An 18,874-nucleotide genomic window follows, 5' to 3' on the forward strand; every position below is an offset into this window, starting at 1 on the left:
TATGAAACTTAAATGTGACCTTTCATGTAACTTGAGGACAAGTTACACAAACACATTTTAGAATCAACTTTTAGATTAAAATGGATTGAAAATAATTATTCAATTAACTTATCTATTAATCTAAGCAACTCATATGAACAAGATAATTCAATCAAACTTTTTCCATGTAATTAGAATAACACTTAAACTAATACAAAACATGAATCTATTGATAATTATCTTTGAAATTGGATTAGTATGAACATTACCACATCAAAAATAAGTTTATAAGTCCAAAAACAACTTAGGGTAATGTTCCTAGTCCATTTCTAGCCAAAAAACTCGAAAATATGATGTCCGAGGCTCCTACTCGTCGAGTGCGTGAATATACTCGACGAGTAGGATGAATTTCTTCATGGACTCGGCGAGTTCATCAGTGGACTCGGCGAGTCTAGTGCCCAGAAAGCCATAAAATCGATTTTTTCAGCATGTTTCAGCAATTTGCATCAAGTATAATTGAAAGCAAGCCTAGGTTCGGATACCACTGTTGGGTTTCTAACACTCCTATGGTGTACATGCAACCCTATAAACCTTGGATCTATGTTTTCTCTATTATACATGCAAATAAGAACATTCCAAGGCTTTAATCCTAACTAGTATATTATGAAGCTCTTGTACCGCAAAATACTAGTTAGATGACATACCTTTTGATGTAGCTTGATGTCTTCAAGCATTAAGAGCTTAGTCCCAATAGTGTGGAGGCCTCAAGTGGAATCACAAATCACCAAAATACCTTGGAAGACTTTAGAGAATATGGATACTTGGTTCTCTCTAGTGAAATCGGCTAGACCTCTTAGTGTACCCACACCGGTGCCAATTTCACCAACCAATGACATCTTTATATAGTATGGAGACTAGGGTTAAACCTATGACCTTTCATTTCATATGATCCATGGGTTAAACACTCCATGGACTATCCATGAAAGCTTAGCCCAACCTAAATGAACTTGGCCCATTCCATATTTATAAGAGTCCATATTTAATTAGTTCATTTTGATCACTTAATTAATTATAAATTAATTCTTGATTAATACTAATTAAATAATATGATTATATATTAATATATTAGAACTTATAATATATTAATATAAATCATAAATATACTATTCTCAAAAGACTATCCATATAAATTGTGCAGGTGAAGTGCAACCCAAATGGACCATGTCGGGTCGGGTCAAGTACATACCAAATATAGTTATGGACTTAGACATTAATCCAACATTAAATATATGGGTTGATTGTGTAAATCAACCATACTTGTATAGTGGACTAGATGCTCCATGGATTCTCAAGTTGGGCTAAGGTCCATAGGATGCTCCATGGGAGTTACAAATCCATGGGTCATGGAAATGAAGAGTCATGTCATATTAGGGTTTACATGGTGTAACCCTAGATGTAACACACTATATAAAGGATATGAAGCTCACCAAAATTGGTCACTAGAAGCAACATAGAGGGCAATTCGATTTCTAAGTGTGACATTCTCTCTCAAAGTTTATTCCACGAGCATTTGGTGTTGTGTGAAACATTCGAGGCATCACACCTGGGGTGCTAGGCTCTCAAGGTTTTCAAAGATTCAAGTCAACTACAAGGTATGTAATTCTAGCCATATTTTATGTTAAAAGTTCCCTATGTATGATAGATAGGTTTATGAACCTTAGAAATCATATTTTGCATGTATTTTAGAAAAACATAGATCCAAGGTTTTCTAGGGTTGCATGTACACTTAGGGGTCTTTAAATGCTCATAACCCATCAGTGGTATCAGAGCCTAGGCTTGTTTGTTGATACTTGATGCAAAATAGTGTAAAAATTGAATTTTTTAAGTTTTCTGCACAGGGGACTTGACGAGTCCAAGTGAAACTGCAACCAACTCGGCGAGTCAGTTCATGCACTCGACGAGTTGGCCAGGAAGAGTGCAGAATTTCGATTTTTGTTGCTGGAAATGGACTAGAAACATTACACTAAACTATTTTGGTGTTATAAAACTTGTTTTAGATGGTGTGATGGTTGTTCTAATCCACTTTCAATGGCTAATATCGAAATTACATGATTATATGTGTTCATATGTTCTTGAAATTTTGATATGAATATTCTTGCTCTTATGAGTTCTTGATAGAGTCCATAACTTTATGTGTTTTAATGGAGTCCATAACTTGTTCTCAAGTTATGGATAACCAAAAGTCACTTTGTATTAAATCCATTAAAAGAACACATAAGTTACAAAAATTAAGAGTCTTCATTTTAATAACTCCTAAGTTATAAATTGAAGAGTTTTGTAAAGTTACAAAACTTGCCCTCAAGTTTTGGAACATGTAAAGTTATCTTAATAAACTTTAGTTCCAACCCTTATATTTTTAATTGTTAAAAATCAACCCTTATACTTTATAATATTATAAGTTCATAATATATATATATATATATATATATATATATATATATATATATATATATATATATATATATATATATATATATAAGATCAAGTCGTCTTACCGTTAGTAGGCCTCATTCACGAAGCCGGTCTATAAAGGGGGTATAAGGTTGCTGCCTATAAAATGACAGCTTAATGGGTGTCCATTCTCACCCACCGCTTTCTTGATCGATGGAGGGTCGTTAGCCGGACGGGTAGGACAAGGACTTATAAAATTCTCATTAAAAGTATAATGATTATTATAAAGTAACTAAATATTTTATTAAATTCCCAATCTTAGTTACTTTAGGAAAATGTGAATAAGGTGCTAGTCTATGAAATAATACTTTATACTTTGTTTAAGTCGTTAGTGGAGTGTGTGTGGTTAACCAACACACTAACTTGGACTTAACAAAGTAGGTAAAGGGTGACTTAAGGTTTATTATAGGTCGATGGAGCGCGTGTGGTTAACCGGCACATCGATTGAGTGATAAAAATTTGTAACACCCAGAATCAGAAAGACTAAGAAAGGAAAGGAAACCCTAAGTCAAAAGGTCAACTCGTCGAGTCCAGGGAGGATCTCGACGAGTCGGAGCGGGATCTGGGGGATCAATTAAGTAACCGACTCGGCGAGTCGGCAAAGAGGACTCGGCGAGTATGGTCTAAAGAGGGAAACCCTAAATCCGGGTCTTTGTGCACTATTTAAGCATCTCATTCTCTCCCTTAGGGTTCCTTATAGCATCTCTTATCCAGAATACGAAACCCTAAGCCTCCATTGTTGCACATTCAATCTTTGTTGCCATTTTGGGTAATTTGAAGGAAGAAGGAAGAAGGGAACCATTGGGGATTCAAGGATTGGTAGTAGATCCAGAGTTTGTGGGATTTTCCAGAGCATTTGAAGGTAATGAGTCGCTACCTTCACTCTTTTGCATATAGATCAACCTTTAGCATGGGATTTGAGGCTTTTAGGGCAAGTTTAAGAACCATTTCGAGTTATAAGCCCAGATCTGAAGTTGCTACTTCAGATCTAAGTGTATATTGGCCTAGAGAATCATAAAGCATCAGTCTATGGGTTGATTGTAAAGCCTTTGTGTCTTAAACCCTAGTTTATAGTGTTTTGAGCCTAGATCTCCTTAGCTACACGTAAAGTTTGCCACTTTACGTGAGGAATAGGCTTTAGAAGAATGGATCTACAGTTTGGAGTTCATGCATGACTCAAAAGCCTCTGAATATATGAAGGATTGAATAGACTCGACAAGTCCTTCGAGTGGACTCGGCAAGTAGTATGAAGATGGAGATGAACTCGACGAGTTGGATGAACAACTCGGCGAGTCTGTGGAAGTTTGCCTTGACTCGGCGAGTCGGTTCTTGGACTCGGTGAGTCAAGTCGCGAAACCCCAAACCCTTCGAGTTAAGACTCGGATCAGTGAGTTGAGTGAGGACTTAGTGAGTTGGACAGGACAGGACGCGGTAATCGGTAGACTCGGCGAGTCAGGGGCTGACTGGGCGAGTCGAGTTGTGAATGAAAGGATTCTGAGCGTATGAACTCGGCGAGTCAGTAGGTATACTCGACGAGTAGGTTTGACCTGGAAGGTTGACTTTGACCAAGGTGGACTTAGTTGACTTTCGGAGGGCGGTAGACTAAGTGTTATATTGATATTGGTAGCTCAGGGAGCTAGTGGAGCAGCAGTTCAGAGAGAGTTGTCAGACAGTGGCCAGAGGGATTACCAGCAAGTTCAGCAGTACCAGGTGAGTTTCCCTTTATGTGGATGGGTCTAAGGCCACAATGCCGGCCCATGTAGTTACGAGTAGGAAGACCCGGGGGATAGCCCTAGGCACTGTATGCTAGTATGATATTTGGGACCAAGGTCCATTGATAGCGGGTGGGTGCCCAGAAATGGTTTGCATGATAGAGTATACTTATTGTCTGTGTGATACTTGTATGAGCCTGGTAGGGAGCTGAGTACGGGAGAGGTTTCGTATCTCACCAACAGCAGAGTGTGGACAGGGTTCCATATCTCATTAGTAGCAAAGCAGGGGCGAGGCCCAAGTTAGGAAAAGAGTGAGTGTGGGTCAGGCCCGTATCTCACTATCAGTAGGAGCGTGGACGGGGTTCCATGACTCAACAGTAGCAGGACAGGGGAGAGGCCCAAGATAGGCGAGGCCTTAGAACCGAATTCAGTAGTATTGTTTAGCTTATGTGTTGTGATATGTTTATGTGTTAGTATATGTTAGTGGACGAGGCCCAGTGACAGACGAGGCCTAAGTGAAATAGATCTGTACCCGAGCGAGGCTCGAAGTCAGGCGGGGCCTGTTGTTGCGGGCGAGGCCAGAGGTAGAGGGCGAGGCCCGAGGTAGAGGGCGCGACCCAATACTTGTGGTTTGCGATTATGTGTTTGGTATGTGGTAGGTTGGGGAACTCACTAAGCTTCGTGCTTACGGTTTTCAGTTTTGGTTTCTGGTACTTCCGGTAGCGAAGGGAAGAGCTCGGGGTGATCGCATGGCACACACCATAGATTAGACAGCCTGGGAATGTTTTACTCTGATAATGAAAATATGTTTTGGAATTAATACTCTGATTAAGTTATTGATTGATAAATGTGTTTTAAGTAATGTTTTATAAAAGAATTTTTTAGTCTTGAAAATTAGGACGTTACAACATTAAGGGAACCAAGTGATTTGCATGGTTACTTCATACCTCGTTTTGTGATCCTCGGTATCCCAGTCACAAAACTTGGAGGGCACACTTGAGATTGAAACATGCCTTTGAAAAGTTCATTGAATCTCAAAAGAATCTAGGAATTTCTAAAAACCAATGAAAACCTAATATTTATATTTCGTTTTTCATGGTAGAAATTGGTGAATCGTCATTCACCTACCTTTCAAATAAGCTATAGCTTAGATTACGACATCCCTCTTCTAAGTTATGATATATTGTGATTGGATCCTAGCCTTAATATTACATTTGGGTGTTTTATTAAGGACTATCTTTATATATAAACTGAACGTGTTCTCTTCTTTTCAGACGTCTTCCAACAACACTTCTTCTGGCTTAAACCCTACTGGCTCCTTTTCCCTCATGAACCTATGTGGGAGGGTCATCTTCGATGGTTCCAACTTTATGGATTGGATCCGGAACATCAAGATGGTGACTCGCTACGATGACAAGGAATATATCCTCGATTAGGAGCTAAAGGAGATCGATGAGTCCACTGCTACTCCCCAGGAGATCGCTGACTTCTGGACTCATGAAAGAGATGCAACCAAAGTGACATGCATCATGATAGCCACCATGACAGCTGAACTCCAGAAGTCCTATGAGGACTACTACCCTTTTGAGATGCACCAAGATATGATGGAAAGATACCATCAGAGTGCTCGTCAAGAGCGGTATGAAATAATCTCTTTCATGATAACAACCAGGATGAAGTATGGAGAATCCGTCACGAGCCACACACAGAAAATGCAAAGGTATGTGGATCGTTTGCTAAAGATTAATGTGAACTTTCCCGAGGAGCTAGCAATAGATATCATTTTGCACACCTTACCCTCTGTTATGATCAATTCCGCAGGACATACCACACGAATAAGGAAGAAGTCACACTCAAAAAACTTCAAGGACTCCTAAAGACCACAGAAACAGGTCTTAAAGGTAAGTCGGTTGTTACCACTCCTACTCCTACTCCAAACTCTGCCCCTGTCTTGGCAATCGGGAAAGGTAGAGGGAAGAAGAGGAAGAGCCCTTCAAAGGGTACCAAGGGTAATACCCTTGATGGCTCTTCTTCAAGTGGAACCAAGAAAGGTTTCGTCACTCCTTCTTCTGGCCGAAAAGAGGCTGAATGCTTCTATTACCATGAAAAGTCGCATTGGAAGCGGAACTGCCCAAAGTACCAGCAAGATGTGAAGGATGGGAAAGTCAAACCTAACCATGCAGATATTTACACTATTCTATCTAATAAATCACCCTATTCTAACTCTTGGGTCCTTGATACCGGTTGTGGTATTCATATCTGTTCTGATTTGCAGGGACTAAGAAGAATTGAGAATGTGGAGCATGGAAAGATAAACTTGATCATGGGGAATAGGAAAGCTTCACCTGTCACCAAGATTGGAGTTTATTCTTTGTTCCTAAGTAGTGGGTTTACTTTATATTTGAATAAATGTTGTTATTCGTCGGAAATGGAAAGAAATATTATTTCCTTTCATGCTTTGTACAAACAAGGGTTTACCTTTTCTTTTGTTAATGAAATTGGTGCAATAAATGCTTTCTGTAATAATGTTCTTTATTTTAAAGCATTACCTTGTGATAGTGTGTATGAAGCTGTGTTTGTTGTAAATAACCAAGGAAATAATGTGTTGTGTATTGATTCTTCTAGTAATAATAACTTGGATAAAGCATCATTATGTCACTATCGTCTTGGACATGTGAGCAAGAAACACATAGGCTAGCTCCAAAAGGATGGAGTCTTGGAGTCATTTGACCTAAAGTCAGATGATAGTTGTGAATCATGCTTACATGGAAAAATGACAAAGTCACCCTTCACTGGTTCTTGTGCTATGGGTGAAGGTTTGTTGGATCTGGTACACACATATGTGTGTGGACCCTACAAATCTGCCATAAGGGATGCTAATCGTTATTATTTGACTTTTATTGATGATTAATGTAGATATGGATATGTCTATTTAATCAAGCATAAGTCAGAGACTTTTGAAAGGTTTAAAGAGTTTAAACAGGAAGTTGAGAATCAATTGGGCAGGAACATTAAGATGCTTCGATCCGATCATGGTGGTGAGTATCTTAGTATACAGTTCCTCGACTATCTTAAGTAATCTGGGATTATCTTACAATTGACACCTCCCAGGACACCACAACTTAATGGTGTACCTGAGAGGCGTAATCGTAACCTGTTTGATATGGTTCGTTCCATGATGAGTCGAGCTTCGCTACCAATCTTATTTTGGGGGTATGCCTTAGAGACTGCCGCCCATATCCTTAATCTGGTCCCTACAAAAAATTTGCCAAAACTCCTCATGAGATGTGGACTGGTAAAGTTCCCAAACTAGACCACATCAAGATTTGGGGTTGCGAGGCTTTCGTGAGGCGCGACACTCATGATAAGCTGGAACCTCAAAGTGAGAGGTGTATTTTCATCGGCTACCCACAAAAATCCTTTGGTTACCTCTTCTACAGACCTAGTGAGAATGTGGTCTTTGTAGCAAGGAGGGGTGTCTTTCGAGAGAGAGAGAGAGTTCATAAGCCAAGGAAACAGTGGGAGTCAAATTGAACTTGAAGAAATTCAAGAGTCAAGTGGTGAAGGAACTTCAAACCCTAGCACTCAACTTGAGGAGGAAACTCATGTTGAGCCAATTGACGAGTCTGTACCTCTGAGGCGTTCCACAAGGGTTAAGAATGCACCTGAGCACTACCATGGTTTCCATATTACTGCGAAAGGTAAGACACTTATCAGTGATGAGACATTGGTAAGTCTTGATGAACCTAAAAACTATGCGGAAGCCATGGCAGGGCCTGAGTCTGCTAAATGGAAAGAGGCAATGGACAGCGAGATACAGTCCATGTATGAAAATCAAGTTTGGAACTTGGTTGACAATGTACCAGGTCGTAAGACAGTTGGGTGCAAATGTATCTTCAAGAAGAAGACCGACATGGATGGTAATGTACATACGTATAAGGCGCGACTAGTTGCAAAGGGCTTTTCTCAAACTCCGGGAGTTGATTATGATGAGACCTTTTCACCAGTAGCAAAGATTAAGTCCATTAGGGCCCTGTTAGTTATTGCTGCATTTCATGATTATGAGATATGGAAAATGGATGTCAAAACCACCTTCGTTAATGGAAGTTTGGCCGAGGATGTTTACATGAGTCAGACAGAGGGTTTTGTTAGTATAGAATACCCTAATAGAGTGTGTAAGCTAGAGAAATCCATTTATGGGTTGAAACAGGCACCTCGCAGATGGAATCTTTGCTTTGATGAGAAAGTCAAAGAGTTTGGCTTTTCGAGGAGTGAAGATGAATCTTGTGTCTATATCAAGGCTAGTGGGAGGATAGTTAGCATTTTGGTACTGTATGTGGATGATATACTGCTCATAGGAAATGACATCCCAACCTTATAGGAAGTGAAGTCCTGGCTTGGGAAGTGTTTCTCTATGAAAGAACTAGGAGAACCTGCCTATATTCTAGGGATAAGGATTCCGAGAGACCGGAGTAAAAGACTAATTGGACTTAGTTAGAGTACCTACTTGGATAAGGTGCTGAAGAGGTTCAGTATGCAAGATTCCAAGAAAGAAGAGTTACCCATCCAGAGTAACGCCAGACTGAGTAAAACTCAGAGCCCCAAGTACAGAGGCTGAGATAGCAGAAATGAGTTGAGTACCTTATGCTTTTGCAGTAGGCTTGATCATGTATGCTATGACCTGCACTCGTCCTGATGTGCCCTTCTCTTTGAGCATGGTTAGCAGATATCAGGGGAACCCTGACAAGGCTCACTGGACTGCGGTAAAGAATATCCTCAAGTACCTGCGGAGGACTAAGGATTGGGTACTTACCCTCGGTGGAGTGATTACTTGAGAGTTGTAGGGTGTAGTGTTGCTAGCTTCCACAATGATAGGGATAATTTCCGCTCTCAGTCAGGCTAGGTCTTTACCTTAAATGGAAGAGCAATCACTTGGAAGAGTTCCAAGTAGGAAATAATGGCTGATTCAACTTGCGAATCAGATTATATATCAGCAAGCGAGGCAGCAAAGGAGGTGATATGACTGAAGAACTTCATTGGAGACCTTGGAGTTGTACCAGCTATAAAGGAGCCAATGGAAATTTTCTGTGATTGTGAAAGTGTAGTTGCCTTAGCCAAGGAACCAAGGGATCACAGGAGATCCAGAAACATCGATAGAAAATACCATTTCACCAGACATCGAATAGAAGAAGAACTCCTTGTGGAAAAGAGGGTATCATCGGATGAGAACCCATCAGATCCCCTCATGATATTAGTTTTAGTAGTTAGATAATTTTGAAATTTGTAAAGTGTAATTGACATTTGATGATGAATAAAAGATGTGTTTATTTATGAGTAAAGTGTTGTTGTCTTTTGTCAATCGCTTACTATATTTCTTTTGCATGTTTTGACTTCCAGAATAATTATGTTTGGTGTATCATATTATTCGAATTCTCCACAGTCGGTCATATGTTGGAAGTAGGTATGAATCAAGACTGTCATGAGTTGGTTGCAGAGGTCTAAGTTGTTGGACATGGCTACAACACTCATGAGTATTCATAAGTTCTGAGCATTGGATTCAACCCACGCTCACTGGTATCACTTCATGGAATTTATCTCGAGTGATCGTGAGATAGTAATATAATATAAGTCTTCAAACCTAGAGATATGACTTGTTGCCTATGAGTTGGTTATCCATTGATCATACAAAAGCGCATTGGTAACTCGATGTTATAAAACGTGCTTTTGTGTGTGATTCAACAAGTAGTAGAACAAGCATATGAGTCAAAGTTTATCTGTTCCTTCTTGGATTAGAAGCGATATATGGGCCTCTCGATGATTTTGTTTTGACCTATGTACCGGGCCCGGTCAGAACTAAGTTGACGTGTTCAATTAAGTTCTTTGTCAAACAAATCGGAAATCGGGAAACAAATAACTGGACAATAAGTAAGACATTGTTCCATGCATATGTCCGACTGATATCTAGAATAGAGGATTATATGATCACTTATCTTAAATGGCGTATCATCATCTTCTCAGTTCCAAGAGACCTTGAAAGAGCTACGATTGCTGCTTGGTTCATGAAGTCATGTAAACCCTAAAGCTTTTGATCTAGTTTGTCTAATGAACCCTAAAGCTTTGGATCTAGTTTGTCTGATGAACATGCAATAATCATCCAAAGCTCATAGACCCTAGATCTAGCATACAATAAACGAATTAACATATGAATTAGGGTTTAGATCTTACCTTGATTGTTATGTAGCAATAAAAATCTCAATTCCTCTTGATCTTGACCTTTGAAAGCTTAGTGCCTCAAATGTTGCACCTCTAATGGAGTCACAAACACCATGAGCAACAAGATGAATAAGGAGAGAGGTAGGAGGCACCAAAAACGTCCTAGAACCCTTAGGGATTACTTCACCACGTTTTTGGGGCCTTAGGGGTTCCTTATATAGGTAGGCTATTAGGGTTTTCAACCAGGAAACCCTAATCTGACTACTTAGACCCTAAACAGCCCATGGACTCCTTCCTTAGAATAATATGATTTTTCTTTTAATATATTAATCATATAATATATTAATAAATCATAATTAGTCCTCTTTCTCCTTAGTTCATCCTATCAGTTGCTATCGTGAAGGCAACCCAAAAGGACCATGCTCACAATCGGGTCAAGTACATACCAAAATAGTTATGGGCTTAGACACCTAATCCAATAGAATCGCACTTGGATAAGTCTAATAACTATATTGCGTATGACTTCGGAACCTGATCAACAATCGTAGGTTTCAAAAGCCGTTGTCGAACTCTGATCATATCAGAAACGTGTCCTTTAGATAAGGGATCATATATTCCTCCATTCTAGTATCGTATAGACATGAAACATCGATTATAATCATTCTCTCAGTCTATTTGTTGTTTCCTGATTTCCGATTTATAAATCACTTTTTTCACTCAAAACCTACATGCTTAAGCAGGGGTGCTTAACTTCAACCTTTATTGGTTAAGACATAGGTTTCCTGGATACATTTCAGGTTTAGGCTGCTAAACATATCGTATCCCTCAAACTAAATGGGGTTATGTTTTTGTTCCATGATTTCACTAAAATAAGGGAAGCCACAAATGCACTATAACGTGTATTGGCTCAACTAAACATTTGAGCTCTTATCGGATCATCCCATGCAACACTAGCAACTACAGTTCAAATTATTAATACTAGATTCAATTATTAGAAATTTCAATTTTCAAATTTTACCATTATCTAGCAGTTTACTTTTTCTACCCCCTACCCCACATTTATTTCATACAATGCCCTCATTGTATGCCTAGGATAAATCAAAATTAAGAAAAGGGAGAAAAAGGAACAGCCTCCCCTGGGATAGCGGCGTAAGCATCTCCAAAAGTGTGGAAAACGTGCATCTCGAATATGGAATCTGAGAAATAGAAACTTGGATCTTGAACACGCGAGATGAGGAATGTACCGGCAAAACATGAAATCGAGCCTTCAATCTTCTATAATAATCTTCCGAATATTCCTACATTGTATGGTAGTGAAAATGAACCATAATAATCTTCTGAATATTCCCCAAACTCATCTAAATTGCAGTCCTTGGTCAAGTGTGGACCATTACACCTCTTGCAACCAACTCTTATGGCATGAATTGAGTGGTCCATTTGTGTCAACCTCCGGTCCATATTATTTAGCATAGCTATCATGGCTGCTATTTCTACAGTTTGTGCACCTCCACCGCCTTTGATTCCATCTTGCCTAGGGTTATGGTACTCACGAGAGTGCTTTGCGAATTCTTCAATTAACTCCTTGACCTCCCTTGAAATTTTCTTTGTCAAAGATCCTTGAGAATCAAGGAGTTGTCTTGTTATAACGTTGACCCATCATAGAAAATTGACATCTCTTGTTGCACATTAAGATCATGTTGAGGGCAGTTTCTGAGTAAGCCCTTGTACCGCTCCCATGCTTCGTATAATGACTCCCCCGGCTGTTGTTCAAAGTTGGCTATTGCCTTCTTGAGTTTAGCTATCTTGGATGGTGGGAAAAACTGGTCCAGAAATTGCTCACGCATTTGAGCCCAAGTGGTGATTGTACCCGGTGGAAGTGATTTTAACCACTCTTTAGCAGCTCCCTTGAAAGTAATGGGAAGCATCCTAAGCAAGACGGTGTTTCTGTTGACATTTGGGACATTAAAGTAATCTGCAATGTCATTGACTTCATCTAGATGCTTAAAAGCATCCTCATGATCTTTCCCATATGATGGGATATCCTTAAGTGCAGTCAAGATGTGCCCCTTCAGCTCAAATGTGGCAGTGGCAGGTATTGCGGGTTGGACTAAACTGAGACCCACATCTTCTCGGATCCGCTTCTTGTAAGCTCCCATGGACATCTCCTCAATGTCTGCCATCTCGTTCCTCGGCTCGTTTTCGGGTTCGCTCATATGTTCTTCAAATTCAGGCTCGGTATCGTATTCGGATTCGGTTTGGACGGGTATTTGATCCAAGTGTTCAAGCTTGCTCTTGTTCTTTGAGGATGAACTTGTCTCTCCTTTCTTCTTTCCCGACTTCCTTGAAAATGCTGACTTTAGTTCTTGCAATGGCGTCTTCTTATCAGTCTTTTTGTGAAGTGCAGCTTCTGGATCTTCAATCGGTGGCACCAAAGGCGTGTTAAAACCTCTGGTCATGAACTCCTGCAAATCGACAAAATAAAAACGTAAAACTGAACTAAAATAGGAAAATACTAAAAACTAAAAATCACAGCTCTCACGTCATGAGTATATATAACTCGCGTCTTGAGTTCTGTGTCAGAAAATAAAATCAAAATATTTGTTGGATAATTAAAATGCTAATAAACTAATCTAATTAACTCAAAACTAATTAACTTTTTGCAGGTTTTATCCCATAAAAAGGATCGCTTAATCTAATGCAAATAAATAAACTAATAAACTGGCCGTTCCCCGGCAACGGCGCCAAAAACTTGATGTGCACGAAAGTACCCATTAATTTTAATATTTATAACCTAACAAACTTAGACTAACTATGCACTTATAGGCAGTGTACCTAGTCAAATTACAGTATAGCTTGGGTAAGTCGGGTGTCGATCACAGGGAACGGTGTTATTAATTTATATATTCACTACTAAATTAATCTAATTATTAATAAGCTAAAAGGGTTTGTATCTAATTTTGCAAGTTTAGATGAACTTAATTCTTTATCAAAAACTCAATCAATAAACAAAATACTTCTGTTAGTTCGAATCCACTTTCACTCAATGGTTATACATTAGTTAAGATTATTACCGTTGGTTACCAATTTAAGAAGTATTAGCAGTTTAGTTCTAAACCTACTAATTATTAATCAATTCATGTAAATCTATGTATAGTCACATAATAGTTAACACAGAATCAATTATCAAATAAGATTGGAGCTATGAAGATTGATTAATCAAAACACAATTACAGTCATAATATGAGTTCTCTAACACATCTTAATTCAATGATTCAATTACTTATCTAAGATTGGTTTGATCTTAGCTCTAATAAACTAGTGTTCACTTTGTTATTAGGTATTCATATTCATGCAGATTTGTACTCACTAACTACACAAAACAAGAATTTAAAGCAATTAAATCATTAACTAAACATGCTAGGTAAAATCAATCAACACAAGCATATAACCAACAAATAAAGTCTAATCTAATGCATTCAAACCATGAGTTCCAGCTTCATCTAGCTAACAGAAGCAGCTAGATTTAGCTGGACATATTAACAACTAAATAATCAAAAGCTATAATCAAACACATGTTTAATGTACCAAGTTTATAAAGCAAATTATGAACTTCTTCTTCTTTGGTGTTGAAAACCACTTCCAGATCTCTTTTTCTTCTGAATTTCGCCTTCTGGAATCTCTTTCTTCTGCCAAAAGTCTATTCAATTCGTAATGGTCAAGGACACATATAGTTTCCCAATTTTAATAATTCACATCGTGAACAACAAAATATTCACGTCGTGAATACAAGATGACCGTGTTCGGCAAGGATTCCTTCACCCGCGTACATATCTTCTAGAACTTAAGCTCACGTCGTGAATCTTCCAGTTCTCACGACGTGAGAACGCTTTTCCCTGATTTTCTTGTCCTTTAATCTTTTAACTCCCAAAGTTTTTTCCTTTAACGTTTTTAGTCCCTTTTCTTCAAAATGTCTTCTTTTTGGCTGCAAATAACATTTAAACTCATAAGTACCATTATTCTAAACAAATTACCAACTTATATATAAAAATGTACTTAAATATTGCCTAAAAATAGGTATAAATATCGCAATATCAAAATACCCCACACTTGGGCTTTGCTTGCCCTCAAGCAAATTTAAACTTAACCTTTTATTACTAACATCACATAGAACAATCCGATTCCAGCTCAGCCATTATGCCAAGACCTCAACGCATGCATTTGTGTCTAAAATTTTCCTAAAATACCCCATACTTTAAATACTTACAATCTTCATAAACACCCGCCCACTTCTTTCGAACAATGCTCATTTTATGCAACCCTCCGAATCCATCCACAAAAATCTTACTTAACCTCAAAGTATTTTTGTAAAGCTACCCAAGCATACATAAACTAGAGAATTACAACTTTAAGATACCAATACTCGGGGCTCTTGAATTCTTCACTTCCTTGATAGTTTAATCTTGATTTCTTTGAATTCACTTCTTTCATGATTTCTGGCATCTTCAACTTTTGATTCCTTAGAACTTTGATCTTTGATCTTCATACTTTGATAGCTCCAAAATTCTTCAAGAATTCTTACTTTTCAGTAATTTCTCTCTCTTTTTTTTACATATATAACTCACTTTTTTCACTCAAAACCTACATGCTTAAGCAGAGGCGCTTAACTTCAACCTTTATTAGTTAAGACATAGCTTTCCTGGATACATTTCAGGTTTAGACTGCTAAACATATCGCATCCCTCAAACTAAGCAGGGTTATGTTTTTGTTCCATGATTTCACTAAAATAAGGGAGGCCACAAATGCAATATAACGTGTATTGGCTCAACTAAACATTTGAGCTTTTATCGGATCATCCCATGCAACACTAGCAATTACAGTTCAAATTATTAATACTAGATTCAATTATTAGAAATTTCAATTTTCAAATTTTACCATTATCTAGCAGTTTATTTTTTCTACCCCTACCCCACACTTATTTCATACAATGCCCTCATTGTATGCCCAGGATAAATCAAAATTAAGAAAATGGAGAAAAAGGAACAGACTCCCCTGGGATAGCGGCGTAAGCATCTCCAAAAGTTTGGAAAACGTGCATCTCGAATATGGACTCTGAGAAATAGAAACTTGGATCTTGAACACGCGGGGTGAGGAATGTACCGGCAAAACATGAAATCGAGCCTTCAATCTTCTACAAATGTGGTGGAAATCTTAAAAATAGAACGAACAATGTAGGAAAGCATACACCACATTGTATGGTAGTGAAAATGAACCATAATAATCTTCCGAATATTCCCCAAAATGAATAGTGGTAAACCACACAATGAATATGGAAAAATATAACTCCTTTTTGTGGAAAATAAAAATTCACGATGTGAATGCACTAAAACTCACGACGTGAACTCGTTGTAAAGCGGGTTCTGGAAGATCTTCATATGCGGACTCACGAGGTGAACTTTAACAAGTTCACGACGTGAAAACTAGAACATTAGAAATATTTTTCTTCCAACTTCACTTTTAATTCTTGAATTCCACCCATGTCTTAACATATTAAGACTCTTCTATCTAAATTTCTTCTCACTTGACTCACCCCACACTTAATTTAAAATATGGGTCTTGACTCTCGACTTTAAACACTCCCGGCAAAACACATACGCGCTCATATCTCGATATCCTTTTTATGAGCTCCTAGCAATTCTGAGAAATAACAACCAAAGAAGAATAAAAGTAACATAATATCTTAAATTTTTTTTTACAATCCCAACAAAATAAAACAAAACAAAACAAAATAAAAACAAAACAAAACAAACCAAACAAAATAAAAAATAAACAGACACTCAATCATCCTCCTCCTCATCGTTCGCTCCGCTCGTGCCCGCTCCGTCACCTCCACATCCGCCATACTCCGTCTACCTCGGGAAAATCGGGTAATGATACCCCAAATGAGGTGGCTACTCCACCCCAAGGTGTCGGACAACGTTCTCCATAGTACCTCCAATCCAATTGACACTCAACGATAACTGGTCAAAATATCCAGCCATATCACCCCCAAAAGGTGTACCGATCATGGAGGCGGGTGGATACATTGGCTGTCCTCTTTCTCCTCTTCCTCTTACGTTCCTACGCCTCGGCCGTGGTTGTGGTTCAGGTTGGTCGGCCGGATCCTCCTCCTCATCATCAGCTCGAAGAATTCCCCAATGTGTCCCATAATTTTTTACCACCCTCATTGTTTCCAGATACCCCATACTAAACTCATTCCCCTTAATACATGTTAGAGAACGAGTGATGTCAGGAACAAAGAGGCCATAAGATCAGGCCAATCATTTAACAAAATGCCCTCCACAAATGGGGCTTCCGGGACGAACACTTGTTGCATAGTCCGCCAAATACCGGGCCAAGAAATATGGAATATTGCAGCAAACACCCGGTTGTAAGATGCACCATAAAAAGAACAAGTTACTTTTAGTAACTTTATCACCGTGACGTTTATGACGAATGGAGAAGGTGATTAAGCGATGGATGAGGTGGTGTATCGGGTTTTTGATGCTACTCTGGGAGATACACCAGAATTAAACACACCAGCGGCAATGTTGCTCCAAAACTCCGGCCCCGAAACCCCATCCACATACACCCGCGTGGCGTCCCTCAAAAATAAAACAAACTCATGAGTGATGGTCTCATGAGCTTCATACAGCCCCATACAGCGAGAAAACTCCACTAAACTGCACTCCCGATACTCCCCTCCTAAACGAAAGACCAAAGCTCGGGGAAAAGTAGCATCTCTGACATTGTCATGGAATGCCACCGTGGAAAGGAACTCCACGCAAAGCTCCTTATAAACACGTTCCTGGATGTTAAACAAGTTGAACCACCCATTGCATGTAAATTGAAATCCGTCCCCCAAAAAGATTATTGTTAGGTATTGGGACATCCTATCAACCAAGCCAACCTCCCTCAACCTTGCTCACTGAATAGTGGGAGCAACAGCAAACTCCCAGTTGTAAAGCCATCCCAACCGAGTATTCCATCGCGTGTAAACATCCTGGGGTGTATTGGTTGGAAAGTTGTAAAATGGGTGTAAACTTGCAATCCCAAGAGGTATTTCCTTTCTAGGTGCCATCTCTGCAAAAACAAGGAACAAACACAGCCAAAACAAAAACCCAACAGTTTAGAAATAAAAGGAACAAAGAAACTGCATAGTCCAGAATTCACGTCGTGAATTCCTCAAAATTCACGGCGTGAGTTCGTAGTCAGATTCAATATTTGGTCTTGTTTCTGTACAAATCGGCCATGATAGTGATGGGGGTTTACTCCTATGACATTTTCAACCAATAATCAACTATATTCCAAGGGTAATTCACGAATCTTAGGACATATTTTATACAATTTAACAAATGAACAAACCCTAGCCCTAAATTCAACTATTAGAGCAAAAATTAAACATAGAATAGAAGAATCATTACCTTGTATGGATTTATTACGTAAGCAAGCACGAAAATTGAGTATTGTCAGCCTAACTCGGAGCAAAGGAGGACCAAATTGCTTGTTCACTTCATGAGGATTAAAGAAATGAGAGCCAACTGGTTTCAAGGTTTGTATTCTATGGTCCCGTGCAATTCAAAACTCACGTCGTGAGTTTATTACAATTCACGTCGTGAATTTCGTCCGGGCTTAATATTGGCCAAGCACTCACGGATTGGTCTTGGGCCACTTAGTCTAATATAAAATGGCTAAACTGTATTATTGACTTATTATCCGGTTTATTCACGATTCACAACGTGAATTCTGAAGAAGTCAGGTCGTGAATTTTGTCTGGAAGGAAAAATATATACTAAATCAAATTTGACTTTTAACTAAATTCTCAATTATTACTACTTCCATTTTAGGGTCCCCACATTTAGTGTTTAATTATGTTATAAGCGAGTTGGATGATATGATCTATGTTTTTAAGACTAAAACACAAAAACTAAAAAGAAAATAAAAAAAAAATTGCAAACCAAACTCGGGTTGCCTCCCGAGAAGCGCTTCTTTTTCTTGGAGTCTTGAGTTGGACTCCGTGCATCCTACGTTGAATCGTCTGAAGAGTCTACCACTAGGATCTTCTGTTCCTTGAAACGCCTCTTGTAAGCTTGAACTCGTCTTTTGTACGCCTTTTTCGAATTTTCCTTTTTGGCTTTGACCTCATCTTCCTCAAGCTTGCGTTTGGTCCCTTTAGTTTCCTCCTTGCACTCCATACCATCCTTCTCCTCTTTCACTATTGGCTTTGTCACCTTTGAAGTAACCTCCTATTCATCACTTGTTATCTCACCATCTTCCTTGCTTACCCAAGAAGGTGGACTCTTGTAAGCAACGACTTCAACCAAATATGGAACATATGCTCTTGGTTTTGTTCTTTTGACTTGATGAACTGTCTTGATCTCTTCTTCCATAAGCTTTTCTAATTCTTCTAATTCATTGTCTTC

At 38.8% G+C, this 18,874-nt stretch overlaps 1 non-coding gene across 1 annotated transcript; it reads left to right on the forward strand.

Annotated features, from left to right (window-relative positions):
- The first annotated feature begins 12,104 nt into the window (after positions 1-12,104).
- Positions 12,105-12,211, forward strand: LOC111889913 (small nucleolar RNA R71). Its single transcript, XR_002849665.2, has one exon. It is a non-coding gene; the product is annotated as a small nucleolar RNA R71 (small nucleolar RNA).
- Positions 12,212-18,874: the final 6,663 nt, after the last annotated feature.

This window comes from Lactuca sativa, chromosome 4 (genome assembly GCF_002870075.4).
Source record: "Lactuca sativa cultivar Salinas chromosome 4, Lsat_Salinas_v11, whole genome shotgun sequence".
NCBI classification, from domain to species: Eukaryota; Viridiplantae; Streptophyta; class Magnoliopsida; order Asterales; family Asteraceae; genus Lactuca; species Lactuca sativa.